Here is a 15,795-nt window from a genome sequence, read left to right on the forward strand (position 1 = left end):
ACACCATTAAACTGCAACTGATATTTGTACCTTGTAGAGAAATCTTAGGACCCGTTCTATTCTTTAATAGCCAGTAGTTGGGATAGTACTTAGAACTTTTAGCGTGTGTCATGCACATTGTTGAAACGGTTGATGGACGTTTGTAATAATCAATACTGGACATATTCAATGCTTCAGATTCAAACGTTTTTTGTTAGTATGCATGATCTTGGGAACTGAAGCGAATGTAGAGAGATGATGTGGTATGTCCAGCTGAAAAAAATGGACCATCGGTGTTGCATGTGAAGATACCCTGCACAAACTGTATATTGATGCGGCATATCAAAGAAATGATAAACAATATCTCGGGCTCAATATGCATCTTCTTGGACATGCAATGAATCTGCATTGAGTAAACAGGTGTTTCTGGCTAAGAAGCGTAGTACGATATGGTTAGGGAGGAGGGAGTGGAGGGGAGGGGAGGGGGAGAGTGATCGCATGCCTAGGAGCTATACATTACTGATGGAGATATATAACGGGGTAATGTATTTAGAGAAAAACTATAGTGATGGCCAGAACATGAAAAAAATTAATACTGGCGTTGCTAGACTGGCAGAAAGACTTAGAGACGCATTAACAACAAAATAAACTTGCTAATGAAGTACTAATACACGACATACCCATGACAAGAGTTAAACTGTTCAAACATCAACAACAAATGACATTTGCTAACATGCCTAACTTTGACAAATACTCACGATAAGGAAGTGGTAGACTGTCACCATAGTAATAGCATATTTGCTTCCAACTGCACATTCTATGTTCAATTCGTAGGGCATATCACACCCTTAAAGGTAGTCAAGCAACATTTTAATTTTGGTATACTAAGTACATTGTATTTCGTTAAATTAGGAAACAAAAAGTCTATTGCATAGAGTTGGCTTCCTATTTCAAATTATGTTTGTTTGTTGTTGTTTTTTTTCTTTCTTTTTTCTTTTTTACATATATAGATTTTTATAACTTGATAGATATTTGGATATTTCAATAATCTGAACCAAACGGCATGTATTCAAAACTACGCGTAGCAAGGAGATATATTATCTTCGTTTTGTAACCAAACACAAATCTTAGACAAATATAATGCATTTGTTCATACATTCATCATGTCATTCCTTCTTAGGCAAAATAAGTTGATCAAATATATACTTATGCCAGAAAAACTCTATCTTGGTTGGGCAACCAGGATAGGAAAATCAAATTTAAAAAATGTCTCAATTGAAAATCAAACATGTCTTAAGTGTTAAAGTGAACATAAATAAGAGAAAATGATCAGATATTAAATTTTTCGAACACATCCATTACTTGATCAAAAAAAAAAAAAAAAAAAAAAAGATGGAACACCTTTAATGTTAGACTAGCCCCTAGACTATGTTATGCTATTATATATTTTTTGTAAAATTATGAATATAGCCAGTCTATATCTTATGTCCAATATCATATGATAATATTACAATTTTCAGTTCTCTCAGAAAATCTCCAAAATAGACTGACATTTGTGACTGTAAAATAAAATAAAAATCACAAAAGTTGAAATTTTGTGACAAATTCTTTATTATGAGTCTAGTGGCTAGTATACTTTTTCTAGCTCCGGCTATATACTTAATCATCTATATGTAATTATAATCGGTTAAAGTGAAGAATATTGTCAACAAAACATAGACGCATTCTGTCAATATATCTGATTTTTAAATGATGAAAATTTTCAGTGAAGGCAAAATTTGAAGTCCGACAATATTATATCAATTAGTATTGTTTACTACCCCCGGATATTGCAACTTGATGCCATAATGATAGACCAGTTGTCGGATATTTTCAGAATTAGCTCCTGGGCAATGTTGATACTAATCGGAGTCTGGCTGGGCAAGCTACAAAGTTCAGTGTAAATATTGCCAACTTCCGTTTAACAATTAACGTTTTGATTAAAATAATGTGTGGGTCGTTGGTGGAATGTTAGTTGTACTATTTTAGGGGCATTGATCTGGTTAATTATTTTAAAAGTACAGACATGTCCTAGGCCTTTTTTTACAAATACTCGTTTGATTTGTTTTGTTATCGCCCCTTTTTATAGAATATTTTAGAATTACATATTAAAAGCACTTTGTACGGATACTTTTATTTCAATCCGCTCAGCCAGACCTCTATATAGCTCGATATGCCCATACAGTTATATTTTGTCCGCAAAGGAGAAGAATTCTATAAGACTTGTCTTTCATTCTTATCCTTTCCTGTTTTGTCTTCACTACAGAATGTCATACGTATAAATATATGTACTCTATTTTGGGAATAAATATGTTTAAACTAAACTAACCAGACCTGTTTCCCACACCAATTATAAAAAAATCAAGTTTTAGATCATATGCCCCCGCCCCCTCTCCCACTCCAACGATTTCAGTTAAGATAACTTTTCATAGCAAGTTCATATTAAAAAAAATAACAATAAATGAGAAAAGATGCGAGCTACTAAATAAAATATTGCCAGCAAGTATCTTCGTTAATTCAGCAGTAAGATGGCACTCGATCTGACAACACTATTCGGAGCAGATCGATGGGTCTATTAGAAAGAAGTAAACTTTTTTCGGAAAGAAGTTGAGCTATGAAGTTGTTCATTACGAATAATGATGAAGTAGAATACATGTCTAATAAGACACTTGGTGTCTTTTAAAGAATCATGTTCTAATCATGATGCGTAATTGCAATCAAGTGTTTCGCACTCTGATATCACGCTCAAGAAAATGTAGAAAAGGTGCGGCTCGGTACTTTATTTTGCCGAGTCATAAATACCAACAGAAGGTCAAAACGCTTTCAAGAATATTTACATGTTTATCGCAGTTCAATCACTGATCAAAAATTTATCGATTGGTAGGAAATCTCAAATGATAGGAAGGACGCGATCGGCAACTGGTGAGACACGGATATAAATATAGGTATAAGAATTTAACGACTACCGCTTTTATGATTTCCGGAAATGTACGGAAATCGCCGATTTGGAATTTTGTGAACTTTCGATTTATTGACATACCTTCGATAACCTTAGACCAAGTAGATATATTTGTATAAGCGTAGGTATCGGGATAAGTACTGAACAGAATGCAAATATTTATTTAAGATCATGTGTGAAGGCGGCCAAGCCTTATATATATATATATATATATATATATATATATATATATATATATATATATATATATATATATAAAGAAAAAATAAACAACATTACATGAGTAACATTATATTTGCCTACCGGTTTCGTTTATACTCATGAGTATAAACGAAACCGGTAGGCAAATATAATGTTACTCATGTAATGTTGTTTATTTTTTCTTTATAATATACTTGATCCGGTACAAACTTTTACATTTTATATATATATATATATATATATATATATATATATATATATATATATATATCTTGTACAGTTCTCCGCCTTCTTTTTAAGTTATAAAACATACGGGCGAAAACTTTTCGCCCTACTTGTTATTGCGCTTTTTTGCTTATAATGCTTTTTCGAGACTTTTCTCGGGTGGTGAAATTTGCCTATAATTTATTTATGTAAATTCATTGAGTGATAAAGTTCTGTGGCCCTCTTATTTGAAGCACGTCATATGGATGCAATATCCGTCAAGCATCATTGATATCGTATTATACAGATATAGATAGATAGATAAATTTGAAAGGGCCTTAGAAAGGATTTGAAAGCCAGAAAGGAAAAAAAAGATGTCATCAAAATATAGTAGACAAATTTTGCATAATGAAACGACTAAGCAAGATCTTTCAGGCAATGTAATGGAAGCGCCAGAAAATAATATGGCGGATATCGACGGCATTGATGACGTCAATAACGACTTACTCTTACAGTTTTTTCTAAATAACTCTATGAGTCATTTGAACAGAAGTTCTTTATTTAAAGCGTTGGTGTCCAGCAGACAACACCACAATTCAGCTTGACCGGTTTTGACGCCATGGCGGTCCAATGAATGAGCGTGTCAGACCCGGAAGTTTTGTTCAGACAAACAAGACCAGTTTTAATGGTGGCCTTACAGGAAAAGATAAGCTAAAACGTTAATTGACCAATGGAATTTCAATTGAAAAGTAATAGATCAAGAGAAGTAGGTTACCAATTCCTAAATTAATTTCTATTCAAATATTTGAATAAGTGATCTACTATACGCACAAAGGTCACGATGGTTGGATTATGTGTAAAAAATAGACAACATGTTATTTTTAAAGAAAAGAATAACTGTGTCTTTTAAAGACATTTGTGGGTCAATACATAAAGAAAATATTTTTATCTCAAATTTTGTACAGTATCATACCTGGCAATGGTATTTTACATTATTATTATGACCTTCATGTGAATTGCCACTCTGTATAAAACCTAAATCATTAAAACAATGTTAGCCCACTAGTAAAATTAAAGTAAATAGCAGATTAAATTTGAAAGAATGTTGGCTTATAAACAGGTCAAACGGCATTACAAGAAGTCCAAAGGTCTATGAGAAGTTACCGAAGGATTTGGCTGATATATAGTAAACAAATCTCAAAGATTTCTCTCATTAAGAGATTTGTTGAGCTCAGAAGGGCATATTTTGCAGACAAACGCAGTCTTAAAGAGGTTTTGTAAGCATGCACATTTGCTGATACAACGCTCTCAAATACTCCCCTTACCTACAGACAAATGACAGATCTTGCCGGTGTATGCATTGAAAGGCAAAGTTCTTGCTGACATATATATTCTAAGAGAACACTTGGAAGTGTGGATTCAACTGTTTAAACACTCTCAAAAACATCCCTTATTGAGAGGCCAAAGACAAAACAACCGCATAAAAGGCATGTTTTTGATGACAAATAAAATCCACGAGAACTTTTGGGCGGGCAGAAACGGGTGATGAAACAATCTCAACACACAGTCCTTACTCAAATTCCAAAAGAGGCATGCCATTGAGATTCTGAAGGACATAACATTTACTTACAAGTCCCATTTATAGGTAGACTAGAAGACGTGGCATAGACTAACATATCTGTATCATAGACATCCCTTGTTTTGATATGTAACTATAAGCTCATTAGGGACATGCTTTTGCTCACAATTGAGCCGTGCCATGAGAAAACCAACATAGTGGGTTTGCGACCAGCATGGATCCAGACCAGCCTGCGCATGCTGTTCGCTATTAGTTTCTCTAATTCCATTAGGCTTTGAAAGCGAACAGTATGGATCCTGACCAGACTGCGCGAATGCGCAGGCTGGTCTGGATCCATGCTGGTCGCAAACCCACTATTGCTGGTCGCAAACCCACTATGTTGGTTTGCTCATGGCGCGGCTCAAATGAGGTCTCCGAGAAAGGTCGATGCGATTTGGAAGCGTAGAATTGATTGGCATACCTATTTAGGACATCCCTTCCAAGAAACTAAAAATTAGCCCTAAAAAGCTCACAATCTCAAAACAAGGTTTTAAGCGTTTATTTGACTGACATATCATCTTTTATTACGAGGTAACAGTGAGTTATGCCGCTTTAAGCTCTGAATAGTTTGTTTTCCTTACAAATGAAGTGTACGAGAAATTTCGGAAGCGGTCAAATTTGATGGACAAGCAATTACAAGAACACTATTTGTTGACCTGTTTAAAAGTTTGTTGCTGACAAGGCTTCCAGACTGAGTGGTTAAGGTCGCTGTTTTCAAATCACTTGTCCCTCATCTCTGTTGCTTCGATACCCCGCTTGGGTTATAGAGTTCTTTCATGTGAAACCATCCAGCTGGCTCACGCTATGTTGATGGTTCTACTCACCAGTGACCGCCAGTTCCTGAAATAAAGGGGGCGGGCACCTTAGGCCCTCTTCAAACATCTAAAGAAAGTCACGATATGACGTAAATTGTGTCGGAGTGACTTTAAAATCCAAACAAGAAAAAATGTTGGCATGTTCTACAAAAGGGATCGCACTGACTTTGTCTTTCCTTACGTAGTGCTAAGTAGAATGCTATTGACTGCCAAAGTGCATACACTCAGGTTATTCTGTGCGTATGTGTATATATTTCTTTACAAAAGAAAAATGAAAAACGGTTAGTGAGACGTTTAGATTTTCTTTTTTTTTCTCTTATATTTTAAGTTGAACATACCTGTGTCTGACATCTATTTACAAACTACATAATATAGGTTAAAAATACAATACACCCGCAATCTTATCTACCGTATATAAGAAAAAAAAACATTCTAAACGTCGTAATGGGACCAAAGGACATGTCTCTTATGCCGTAACAAAGCCATCACAATGAGACCCGCAATCAAATTATAAATGATTTTTAATTTCATTCGATTTCTCTTAAAGTTTATTTAGTTTTTAAACAATGCAATCTATATTTATCGCCTATCACTTGCGTCAGTAAAGTGTAAAGTCAACATATTTATTAAATCTAACGTTGATTTGAAATCTATCTAATACAAGTAATTCAGTCATTTGCAAAATGCTATCAAAGCAGTTTTTACCTATTTAAAACCTATCTAATACTTCGATTATTTAGTTTTAATTGAACTTTTCAATGCCCGTTATAGCTCATGAAAGAGATTTTTAAAGTATGTAAATTCGTTTTTGATAGCTTTCAATAGGCTATCCCATTCAAGAAAACTCATACCATTCTCTTCAAAGAAAAATTTAAAATCAATTTCTAGAATTTAAACTTCAAAATGTCCTTCAACACTTTTTTGAAATTCAGTTATTAAACCTCTTAGACAACAGTCTTAAAACCCTGTCGGAGAATTTAATCCTGCTTACATTTGACATTGAACTTCACGCCGTTTCTGCAAATAGTTCTATATCTTTATAACAAATTTGCTTTGCTTGACTTTGAATTTTACGCCTATTATTACATACGCACTATCTAAACAGTGTTATTTTCTTAAATAATAATCGAAATATGGTACGGTTTGAATTCAGATAGGGCCGTTTTCTTCTAAATTTTCTTGTATAAAAGTGCATGTTATTCACGTGCAGAAAACAATTGTTTTGCGTCGTCAGGGCATTTTTTGACTGACGCCGGCAACATGTTTCTTTGTAGCCATGATATATATGCTCTTTCCAACTACTATACTGGGTCGTAAACGTCGAACAATGGCATAAGCGCTCCCGTATGCAGTTTGGCGACTAACTTTATCTATTCCGACAAACACTCTTAGGAGCGGGTCAGAGAAAAAAGTTGACACAACGGTACGAATATCAACGCTTTGCCTTTGACATGACTGTTTCATTTACTGACTGAACAGATATTATTAACAGTCAACAACTGTAAAAATAACTTTGGGACAGATTCTTTGCAATGGAGGACAAACGTTGACCGATTACCATATATGTTTACAGACAGTAAATAGGGAAATGCAACGAAAATAAGATGAAATAATGGCAAATTAAAATAGTATTTGTACAGTATTTACAATTAAAATTAATGTCATCTTTTTCGCTGAAATCACAGGTCTATGCTCTGAATTTGGTATTATTTTCATAATGAAATAATTACAATATAAAATTGGTCATTGAAACCTAGGTCATACATCAACAATACAATTTTGGGTTTCATTTTTGAGCTGATTTTGCTGTGAAAATAGTTTTCTTGCAAAAAACATGGCCCCAACTAAGAAACCGCTGAGACACTACCTGCATCAGTTACTTTCTCTCTGCGTGTATAGACGGTCACGTAGAATTTTAAAAACATTTAAAATGGGTCCTGTGTGCACTGCAGCCATGTAAAGTATGTCAATATATTTTCATATATTCCTGAAGAACAAAAGCTACTTAGTGCACTTATGCCTATACCCGGCAGAACATTCTACGTGACCGTCTATACACGCAAATGCAGGTAGTGTCTCAGCGTTTTCGGTTTCGGGCTCCCGGCCCTCGTAACGCATCGACATTCCTCTAGTCTTTAGAGAACAAAGTTTCATAGCCGGCAACTTTCGACTGTTTTATATGATACCGATATGTACAGCTGGTTGTATTTTATCTGTGACTTTAAATGGCCTGTTGGCTTTAACTGAGATTTGTCTCAAGTATTTTGTTGCCCTCTGCAACTGACAAAAAGGCACGGAGGACACATTTTGTTTAGGAGTTTCTCCACAAAGAACTTTTTCTCGCCACAGGATCACATTCGCCATCCTTGGATGAGTGGTCAGACCCTATATTGTTAATCGTTTCATTTCAACCAGTTAAACAGAGAAACGTGGTTTTTGACTAGGGTACAGCATCCTAGGCTTTATGGTATACAGACACATAAGTTGCAGTTCCGTAAAGCACATATCGCATAAGTGGCGGATTCAAATAGTCCTCTTTTTCCTGCTCTGTAAACTGCTTTTTCATCATTTTCTTTGTATTGTTCCCCCTGAAATTACATGAAAGATCTATGTTTGACATGTAGGTAGCATTTTCATTAGACAGAATTTGTCATGGAAATTTAGATCATACACCACCACTACAATTTGGGATCTCATTTTAGCTGAATTTGAAGTTTGTGTGTTTGACTGAAAATATTTTTCATGCATCAAACATGACTCCCACTTTTCTTTTGATTTTTTCTCAGCACTGACAATATTCTTCAAGAAGATGTAAATATGGGTCCTGATGTGTGCTGCAGCCGTTGGAAATATGTTACTTTTATACAGAATAAAGAAGAACAGCAATTTAATATGTTGTAACCTTCAATGAATGCCCTTGCGCACGGAGTCGGAAACTCTTCGATGTATACTGAAGGTTGATCCTTCAATAGGCCAAAGGTAAACAGTTAACAAATTATCATAAAATCTATTCAAAACCTGCGTTCTGACACATCAGGGAAAAAAAATGAAATATGGCGTAACCTTATAATTCAATGTATGAAAGGTTGAACAATTAATGGCTGTTAAATATCCATTTGCCTACCAACAGCTAACAGAAGATTACATCTCCTCAAATTTATTATTCCCCTAGCAACGAAAATAAATCATAAATTTATTAAAAATCGGTATATACTAACATCTTATTGCCATGACCTGCATACTTCTTAAAAATGGGGCCTTCAAAATTAGAGAGGATGTTAGATCAAGTTACATTATAAAGGCAGATATCTTCCTATCTCGTACCCTACTCCGTACCAACTGTATCATTTGTGATAACGGAATATCTTTGTACTAAAATTCTTTGTTCGAGAAATGTCTTTCAGTATAAAGGTAAAAAATATATATAATTATATATAATTTTTTTGTTTTGTTTTGTTTTTTTCTCTACGTACATGGAACTGCTTGGCTCGAATAAGTAACACTCGCACAAATCGGGTCATGTAACGATTTCCCGTGCAGTTTTAGTGGTGCTGGAAGAAAACAGATGACCCGGACATTACTTGAGGCACGGGCATGCAACAATCAAGTAAGATTTACAAATGCATTGAGAGATTCACTTATGATTTAATATCAAAACAGAAACACTTTCAAACTGCATTCTTATTCAGTCAACCCACTTGCGCCACGAAATACCTGAAGTACTAGTAACTATATAGGATCTTCACACACAGAACACCCTGACAAAATTTTGTAAAATTCCAATTTGGTGCCAGCCCCTATTCTGACCAGATGTCCAAAACGTAAAGAAATATTATATTTTTCGTAGAAGTGTGAAGAATATGATCTGAAAAAAAAAAATGGCCCACCAACGGTGCACCGGTACGACTGTCAACCACCTGTCCTCTCAACGACCATGCACTGCCTGTCATTTATCTTACGTATAGTCGGCGAGACAGTTGGAGTTAGAACTGCATTACTAACATTCGGCAACTTTGGGGCTAATCAAACTTACTAACTTACCCTCTGCAATGGAAAACGAATGTCGGACAAAGACGAGAGAAAATATGTTCTCATTTACTGTACTGTGCATTTTAGGCGTCAACCCAGTCTTGTAATGGTGGCACTTTCAAAGGCTTTAAAAATGGTCCTTCACCAGAATATTTTCATAGTTCCTAACTTTTGTCTCCGACTCCAACATTGGTGACTCATACTGTCGTCGACAACAAAAACAGCAATTTTGCAGTGGCACAAACCTCCAGTCAATACTTGGACGCCTCTTCTCTAACGACCCCAACTCCAAAATTGGTGTCTCATACTGTCGTCGACAACAAAATTAGCAACTTTGCGGTGGTGCAAAACTCAAGTCAATACTTGGACGCCTCTTCTGGCGACCCCAACTCCAACTTTGGTGTCTCATACTGTCGTCGACAACAAAAACAGCAACTTTGCAGTGGTGCAAAACTCCAGTCAATACTTGGACGCCTCTTCTGGCGACCCCAACTCCAACATTGGTGTCTCATACTGTCGTCGACAACAAAAACAGCAACTTTGCAGTGGTGCAAACCTCCAGTCAATACTTAGACGCCTCTTCTGACGACCTCATGCATGGTCGAGCCGACTTGTTAAAAATGAAAGAACACTCGTGATGTACCGTTCCTATTCTGTTTACATGTATCTAATCATTGTAATGTCATATAGAATTATTGTAATGGCAAAGAAGCAAAGAATCATTGTAATGGCATATAAAATCATTGTAATTGCATATAGAATCACTGTAATGACAAAGAATCATTTTAATGACATAAAGAATCATTGTAATGACATAAAGAATCATTGTAATGACATAAAGAATCATTTTAATGACATAAAGAGTCATTGTAATGACATAAAGAATCATTCATATAGAATCATTGTAATGACATATAGAATCATTTTAATGGCATGCAGAATGATTGCATGGCATGCAGTCATTGAAATGGTATAAAGAACCATTGTATTGACATATAGAATGAATGTAGTTGCATGTGGAATCATTGTAACAGCAGTTATATACATATTTATGTTTTCGAAACCTGCGTTTTGACATTATCGGAAAAATAAAATATGACGTAATATGAGAATTCAATGTGCAAAAAGGTGGCCAATTAATGGCTATGTTAAAAATCCATTTACCTACCAACAATATACAGTAAAACTATATCGTCTCGTAATTTTTCATCACCTGGCAACGAAAATTAATCATAAATCTATTCAAAAATGTATATATACACTTAATTCTGTTTGTCATACGCTGCTTATTTCTTTTAAAAACTGGAGCTATTATAATTCGAAACTACGCTAGCTCAAGTTTCGTATAAATGCTGATATATATCAAAATCCCGAACCAAGCTCGGTTCAAGCTGCAGTAATTGTGATAACGGGATAATCTTTGAAAATATTTCTTTGTTCGCGAAATATCTTTTAATATAAAATTGTGAAAATATATTCATTATTAAACAGAGCTTTTGGCATACAAGTCACGTCGACACGATGAAGGTCATATAGCTGTTTCCTGTGCGACTTTAAAGGTATTGGACAACCCAATATGCCCCTACCCCCACCCCACCCACCCACGTCCATCGGCCCAACGGACATTTCCGGTACGTGCAGGTCCCAGCGCAGAAATACCGACCTTTCACTAGCTGGCTGAATAAAGTCCTTATATAGCTGAAAGAATTCTACAGACCAGGCGCGGTTTTACTTTAGGAAAAAGATATCGTTTTCCGTAGAAAATGTGTAGTTCGTCATTTGCAATATTTTGACCAAGGATAAATTAGTAATAAGTAAAACTTAGAAATCGAGCTATCAGTAGTAACTCTGGTAGCTGGTACCCTCCCCCATCCCCCACCCCAACCCCCTACACACATACGCGCGCAAAAAAACTGTTATAAAATTAATAGGCGATAAAACAATACAACTGATATAGCTTTTTTTTATTTCTAATTAAAAACACCCGCAAGAGAGAATATATAAGAATGGATAACACGGGAAAATGCTAATAATTGTGTATATTCTATCCAATTTAGAATTGAATTAAGTTGACAAAAATGACAACAAATGTGACGGCATATTGATTTACACCTCGCGTTTGAAGGCTTGACCTTCTGATTAGAAAGAATGCGCTTGGTGTTGTTCAACCATTCTACAAAAAAATAGCACCACTTTACTTACCTACAGTCTGGTCTTTTAGATCGATGAATAGAATAATCACCATGGCGGCTTGGGTGTCACTATAACACCAAAACTTGCGAAAATTTGAAACTTTTTTTCCGGCTTACCCAAAATTTGTCACCGTTTTTGTCTGGGTATTAGAACACCTACAGCTGTAAATTTGCGAAGAGAGTATATAAAAAAGTTACATAACCATGTTCCCTCTCTGTAAGCGGAAATAATATAACAATTAAATATTATAAACGGGGACATAATCCGATATTATGTTTTAAGTAATGCTCGTTCGGGGAAACAACTCCATTCGTGCCATTTCGAAATTTTTAAATATATTTGATAAAAATGTATGGGCTGTAATTGTAAAGGTATACTAAAAAAGAACTTGTGAAGTACGCATGTTGGAAGCCTTTCTACTGAGTTAGTCACGCGGTAATGGGAAGAATTCAGTTGTATACTCATAAGTTTCGTGAAATGTAGACTTGATGTCTTATAGACCTGTATCTTGATTTTTAAAATATTCATTGGTTGATTTTTCGAAACATGGTGGTTGCTGTTTTTTTTAAAAATCCATTTTTTTTTACGAGAAGATGTTATGTTGTTGTTTTTTTTTTTTTCGAAAAGTTCTTTCATATTGCCTTTATAGATCATTCATGGTTCGGAACCGGTGCAAGCAGCACCACAGCTTGGTATTTGAAAATCTAAAGCAAAAGAAGGTATGTAGAAGTTCGAGAGGGCTTGAGCTATACTTGAGAATTATACCACTAAAATACTAATGCCGACTGTTGCAGCAGGTGTCGGCGGGAACAAAGTTACATATGTTCCTTTTGTCACAATTTGCGCGACATTCACACATACATACGTGGCAATATTACAGATTTTCTTGATCAAGGACTAATTTTTAACACTGTTACGAGTATAGGCCACACTTAGGTCAAATCACCTTGACACTTAGATAGTATTGTCCACTACTTACCTGATTGTAAGATTACACAATATTGTGCCTGATTAGGCTGATTGTATCCATTCTAAAAGCGAAATTGACCACTTTGGTAGTGCCCCTGAGTTATTGAAAACTTTCAAAATCTTTACTTATATCAGTAAATAGTCAATCAGTGTATTTAAACACGCGGAGACCTCTATTGATAAATGGTATACTGGAATTTCAATGTCGTAGATGTGTCAAAAGTTAGACGATAAGATTCAATGGTAAAGTCTATTACAAACTTGATACGGATCAAGTCGAATCTATAAAGCCTAAATATCTGTTTTATCTAGAAAAACCCAATCCTGTTTCAAGAAAATGGCAATGCATTCCCAAAAAAAAAAAAAAAAAAAAAAATTAAGCGACAACCAATATTTGGCAAATAGTTCGATAGAAAATTATAGAAATAATATTTATATAAAGTACGAGAACATTTCCAATTTATCTGTGTGGGATTTTTATTATATTCATTTTCATATTATGTCAGATAGAGAGCGCGTGAAGCCTTTCGAAGTTACGGTAATGCTATCAGACAGACAGACAGACACTTTATTATTCAGGTTGTACAGGACATTACAATTACATAGTATAACAGCATAATCAAATAAAATAACAACACATCATGGAGCTACTTCACTCAAGGGGCATAAATCTGCAGGTCTTACTCTAGAAGGGGCTGCGACAAACGGACAAAATGGTCGATTTGCTCAGTGTCTCTTTGTGAGTTAATCTAGGTTACTCGGTCTTAATTTGATTTCGACAACGAAAAGTCTTGTATTTTGATCTGTTCTGATAAATATCATAATATTATTGTCTCATTTCGCGGTTAATGAGCTGTCTGAAGAAACAATTGGTATGATACTATATAGATATATGGAAGTACTCAACTTTCACAACAAAATAATAACCCGTGCCAAAGTGTGAAAACTTATACCCCACCGCAACGTTTTACATGAGTAGGTATTTGATTTTTTTTTAATTTCAAGATCATTAGTGACACAGTAATATTTAAATAAGCGTCGAGTTTCAATATATACCACCTAGTTAAAACAAAATGACACTTGGCCGTTCCATTTCGTTTCACTTTATCCACGAACAATAGAGCTTTGATTGTCTAAATATTTACTAAATATATTGCTTATGAATTAACAGGTAATCAGAGATTTCTCGAACACTTATCTTTTATCTAGATCATGATTTTTTCGGTGATCGTGCATGTGTGTGTGTTACTTTTTGTACAAATGAAAATGAAATTTACACGTGTGACAGTAAATTGTTTCAAATATTTTCACAGAGCGACCAGCGGTGCACTCATATCAAATAGTACCAAAGTTTTGATATTTGATACTTCAAAACAGTTCTATATATCTATTACTATCTATCGTAGTAAGTCGTATAGTAAATAGAAAAAAAGACTGAATATTGATTTGTCAGACCGGATCGTATATTTCTTTAATTATCATATTTCACATAACTCTTCTGAGTGGATTGTTTTTGTATGAATAAGTGGTTAGTGCTACTTTATTCCATACTAAAATACTTCCAATAGTATACCCTATAGAAATTTAACCGCTCTAGTTGTATGTCTGTGTATTCTTTTGTTAATTGTCCCTTTTATAACATACTATTTGTTTATCTCTCTGTTATATACAAACCTTTAAAATTCCATTTTAAGGTATGAAAATTGGACACTTTAGAAGTACTATCTGAATCGGAAGAACAATTACTTTTCGACATACTTACTATAGGGCGTCAATTTTCATTCCAAATGTATGAACCACGAAAAAGATTTTTACGGGGCCGATAATTCAGCATCCCTTGTTGGGATAGCGACGACTATGTAGTATGTTATCTCCCTTATACCCTCTGCATCATGAGATGACAAGCTATCACTATGTCATATATTTCGTTAAACATAATTTACAATTTTTTGACGTAGACACTGGTCATTACCAGCATTTTTATGACAACATGAGATATATAACTTTTAATAATTAGATCACCTGAAGTAAAATATTTTAAAGGAAAAAAAAACATCATTTTTTTAGATATTAATTGTATGCAAAAAAAAAGAATTTGCTTCTGAAATCCATAAACAAAATACGATGCATAGTGTGTTTTCTATCTTTATTTATTTTTTTTTCAAAATCTTTTATTTATTTTTTAGTTTGTATGATAGCTCAATAGTCTATAAGACACTGGAATCTATTTCCTTTCCGAAATAATTGAAAATTATAAGGGTAAAGAAAATGGGCCCTAGACCGCACCCTTCGACTGTTAAGTCCAATCAACGGAGACTCCCTAAATGTGTACCCGAAGTAAGGTGGGTCTTTACGACGTAGTAGGTCGACCCCACACGGCCGGGGACATGTAGTATTTCATTTCATTCATGGATGATGTGAGGAATCTGATTGGATGATTTCTCGTATACGACCTTGATTTCACTACACTAAAAATAGAGACAAAACTAAGCGATGAACATGCAAGTAAAATAAATATGTGAAAAAATCAGGTAAAATCAACGGTCAAATTTTCATTTTTATGCATCTAAACATAGTCCATTTATTTGTTGAACTACCACCTACCTACAAAAATTTACCTGCAGTAAGATGCCCTGTTGCATTTCAGAGTTTACCGCTAAAATTGACCAAAGACTAAGGATGGGCACAAAAAGAAAGTACATTCAAAAGCATCTTTTTTATCAAACTGTATTTTTAAATCATTACACCGATACTTTGAAGGGTTTTCTTTAAATCTGAGAGTATAAATG

This window comes from Mercenaria mercenaria, chromosome 4 (genome assembly GCF_021730395.1).
Source record: "Mercenaria mercenaria strain notata chromosome 4, MADL_Memer_1, whole genome shotgun sequence".
NCBI lineage: Eukaryota > Metazoa > Mollusca > Bivalvia > Venerida > Veneridae > Mercenaria > Mercenaria mercenaria.